The 4,605-nt window shown below is 40.1% G+C and overlaps 1 pseudogene; it reads right to left on the reverse strand.

Moving 5' to 3' along the window:
• Window positions 1–3,114: 3,114 nt before the first annotated feature.
• LOC112943956 lies at window positions 3,115–3,816 on the reverse strand (annotated as a pseudogene).
• Window positions 3,817–4,605: the final 789 nt, after the last annotated feature.

The raw sequence follows: 4,605 nt of genomic DNA on the forward strand, positions 1-4,605 counted from the left end.
AGTAGGAACTTCCTGGTAGTGTAAGTTCATTTCAGGCTGCCTTCAAAAATATGACACTATGCTTCAGATGAGGTCAGGATTATTTGCCATTAAAAAAAAAAAAAAAAAAAAAAAAAAAAAAAAGCTGCTTTCAATAAAATTAACACAGAGGCTTCAAAGCCAGGTGTTGTGTGTGTGGGATGGCTCGGATTTTAAACTGCCTCCATATAAAAGTCTTTCTTTGTGCTGCAGATTCCCAGCAGTGCTGATTTCCTGTAGTTTTTTTTTTTTTTCAGGACTTTGCTCTAAGAAGGGAAGGAACCTACCTAGATTCTGCAGTCTTGTTTTTAAGATATTTTATTTTGGATTTCTAATTATCAATAAGATAATATCTTAGATTATCAATAATCAAGAGCTATGGAGTTTAGATCCAGATCTTTGTGTCAAAGATAAACAAGGATTTTCATAAAATTCATCTTTAAATGCAGCACTTTTTTTTTCCTTTTTTTTAAATGCATTTTTAACACACTATAGACCTATTTAGTTGGCTCACTAACATTTCCCTTGGAAGGTAATTAAGGTCTATTGAACACCCTCTATTTCTGCAGCCGTGGGAAGGAGTGGAAAGGAAGAGAAATCCTACAATATACTAACTGTTCTCCAAAGCCATTCACTGGATATTAGAGGATTCTCATTTTCTGCAGTCAGAATGATAGTAAGAAGGATGCCTGACCATACCCAATTTCCTTCTTCAAAAAGCTAGCACATTTAGCTTTTACTGCTTTACTACTAAATTCAATTCCTTATCTTGAAGATACTATTCCATTTGCCAAATCAGTATAAGGACATCAATATATCACTGTGCCTGAGCAAATGCATTTTCCTGAGGTGTTCATTAAGCCAAATTAATGGTACTTACCAGTATATACTTTTTTTTGGCTTGAGCATCATATTTCACAGCATGCAGCAGGGCAGAGTGCTAGTGCTGTTTGTACTTCAGTTCAGGCACTGGCATGGTCTTTTGCTATCTGGGGAATCTCCACTGCATGATCTAGTGTGCATAAAGTAGACTGCCTATGTGCTGGTCATGGTGTGAAAAAATCCTATTATTCCAAGGAAAAGCCAGGAAAGGTGCATGTGGAGAAGAGCGTCCCTACCTTGGTACTTTCCACAAGACCTGGGACATCAATCTCTTCCTGGGACATCAATCTCTTCCTGAAACACACATTGCAGAAGGTTGCAGAAATACAAGCCAGGACCTAGGCTTCTGCAATAACACTTGGCAAATTTATAATTGTCATGTGAGGGAGAGAAAAAAGAGGGAAGAAGAAGGTTCTCTTAAAAAAAAAAACTCCCAAAATTTGCTTCCTATTAACCAAATGTTTTTATACAAATAAATGAATGGTAAATTAAAACTGGAATAAACTGCTGTATGTTCTTCCTGTTCAATCAGGAATAGAAAATGATCTCATGGTACATCTGCAGATGTACGTTTAAAATAAGTAATAGTAGTGCTTTGTCATTAAGATTTTTTTCTATTGCATCTTACACCACTGAAAATACTGATGTAAATCTTTTGTAATGTCTATTCAAGTGACTCAGCTAAGCACTCTAAAGCTCCTTGGAGGGAAGAAAACCCTACCTTAAACAGTAAGTATATATAAAGCTGCTCCACAGAGACTACTCCAGCCTCAAACAGAAGGACCGTCTGTTATTTCAAAGTCCTCCTCCACATAGTAACAATACGAGGAAACAATCTGTGTAGCAATACTAGCACATATAGTGATGCTTTCCCAAATTCTCACCTGTTTCTGGCAATTTTTGGCTTAAGAACTTCGTAAACTGATAGTAATATCCATGTACTTAACAGTCTTTGCTGATTTTTTATTTCACAAATGATTTCAAATTGAATTTTGAACACTGTAATTAATCAGCAAGTGTTTCACTGACTTGGGTAAGAGCCATCTGAAATATATTCAGTATTTGAATTCACAATGTTTGGCAGTTATAGCTAACCTGAAATAAAATTCATTTGGCTTTCACATGCAGAAGGCATCCAATGTGCCTTATCCTCAAAGTTTTACTTGTATGAGTAATGACAGCTAAGCAATATTCACAGCATTACAGCTAGAGGATCAGCTTCTCTCCTTGCACATGTGAATATCAGCTGCTGTGTATATTTTCCTATATGGCAAAAATAACACCTCATTAGACTCTGATATCGTTGAACAGAAGACTTTTCCTTATCTAAGTACACTGAATTTTAGAGCCATGGGAATTGTTTTCTAACCTGCATGGAGGAACTAGGTTTTTGAAATGAGGTGTGATTCACAATGAATTATTCAACGATAGTGAAGAGAAGATAAGTTTTTTCTGCACATAAGTTTAAGAAAAGTTCTCATTTTTTCCTTATCAAAAGCTTCCAGGTTGCATTAGTTAATTACTATTAAAAGCTTCTATAATCGCTTAATGTCTTCTACAGGGCCAGCATTGGTCTATTTACAGAACACTTATCTTTATTTATCTAATTTATTGGCTTCAAGGTGAGGAGCTGTGTATTTTTTCTTCTTTTCTTTTTGACTTAGGGGGAGTTAGTCAGGCCTAATCTGTCATATAATATGAACTGTCTTATCTTTTCCAGATAATCACCTTTGATTAAGGAGTGTCCTCATAAAAAAAAAATCTTTTTCTCTGCTTTTATGATAAACATAGGTCCAGTAAAAGGCAAGGTAAGTTAAAAGTTTTAACTTTCCTTAGAGAAATCAGTTTCTGTGTAATTCAGAAAAAAATGTGAAATGTGATAAAATGGTACGATAAAACTAATGAAAATAAATGGTGTGGAACATATTTCTGTACTAAAGGTCTTCAGGCCATACATTTCACTGGCTTATATGGTCTGTAGGAGCACATGAAGTTAAAAGTTGAAACCAGGGAAGAGGAACCATCCCAGTCATATAAACAAAGATACTGAAGTGTCCTATTATTTAAGGGCAGAGCTGAGCTGAGCTGAGTGGAGTTCATCTCTGTGCTTCCAGACCTTGATGTCTGAAGGAAAAGAACCCMCACACATAGAATCATTGTGATTAGGAACAGCCTTTAAGATGGAGTCCAACTGCAAACCCTTCAACACCATGCCTACCAAACCATGTCCCAAAGTGCCTCATCTACATGTTTGTTGAAAGCTGCCAGGGTGGATGGTGACTCCACCACTTCCCTGGTTAACCTGTTCTAATGCTTCACCACTCTTTCTGTATAGAAATTCTTCCTAATGTCTGACCTGAATCTCCCTTGGCGCAACCTGAGGCCATTTCCTCTTGTCATTTTGGTAGATATTTTGGAGAAGAGACCAAACTCCTCCTCACTACAACCTCCTTTCAGGTAGTTGTAGTGAGCGATAAGGTTGCCCATGAGCCTCCTCTTCTCCAGGCTAAATAACCCCAGCTCCCTCAGCCACTCTTCATAAGTTCTATCCTCCAGCCCCTTCGCTTGTTGCCCTTCTTCAAATTGAGGCTCCAGCACCTCTATGTCTTTCTTGCAGAGAGGGGACCAAAAATCAATATAAAATTCAAGATGCAGCCTCACCAGTGCTAAGTACAGGGAGGTGATTGCTTCCCTGGTTCTTCTGGCTACACTATTCCTGATACAAGCCAGGAGGACATCAGTCTTCTTGGCCACCTGGGCACACTGCTGGCTCATGTTCAGCCAGCTGTCGATCATYATTCCCAGATCTTTTTCTGCCACACAGCTCTCCAGCCACTCTGCCACAATCCTGTAGCACTTTGTGGGGTTGTTGTGATCAAAATGCAAGACTTGGCACTTGGCCTTGTTGAACCTCATATAGTTGGTCTCAGCCCATCAAGTCAGCCAGTCCGCATCCCTCTGTAGAACTTTCCTACCCACAAGCAGATCTACTCTTTCTTCCAGCTTGGTGTCGTCTTCAAATTTGCTGAGGGTGCACTCAATCCCCTCAGCCAGATTATTGATAAAGATATTAAAGTCCATCAGACCCAACACTGACCCCTGGGAAACCTTGCTCATGATCAGTCACTAGCTAGATTTAACTCCATTCACCACCATTCTGGGCCCAGCCATCCAGTCAGTTCTTCACCCAGCAAAGAGTCCATCTGTGTAAGCCATGAGCTACCAGCTTCTCCACCTCTGTAAGCCATGAGCTACCAGTTTCTCCATGAGCTACCAGGAGAATGCAGTGGGAGATGGTGTCAAAGGCCTTACTAAAGCCTAAGACAACCACACAGCCTTTCCCTCATCCACTCAGCAGGCCACCTGGTCATAGAAGGAGATCGGGTTGGTTAGGCAGGACCTGCCTTTGATGAGCCAATGTTGGTTGGGCCTGATCCCCTGGGCCTGATCCCCAGATCCTCCATCTGACCCTTCTTGTATATGGGTGTCTCATTAGCAAGTTTCCAGTCATCTGGGATCTCCTCAGTTGACCAGGACCACTGGTAGATGATGGAGAGTTGCTTGGCGAGCAGTTCTGCCAGCTCCCTCAAAACCACTGGGTGGATCCCATCTGCCCCAATAGACTTGTGGGTATCCAAGTGGAATAGTGGGTCACTGACTGTTTCCTCCTGGATTATGGGGAGTTTATTCTGCACTCTATAGGTA

This window comes from Nothoprocta perdicaria, unplaced genomic scaffold (assembly GCF_003342845.1).
Source record: "Nothoprocta perdicaria isolate Ctin4 unplaced genomic scaffold, notPer1 scaffold_1, whole genome shotgun sequence".
Taxonomy (NCBI): domain Eukaryota; kingdom Metazoa; phylum Chordata; class Aves; order Tinamiformes; family Tinamidae; genus Nothoprocta; species Nothoprocta perdicaria.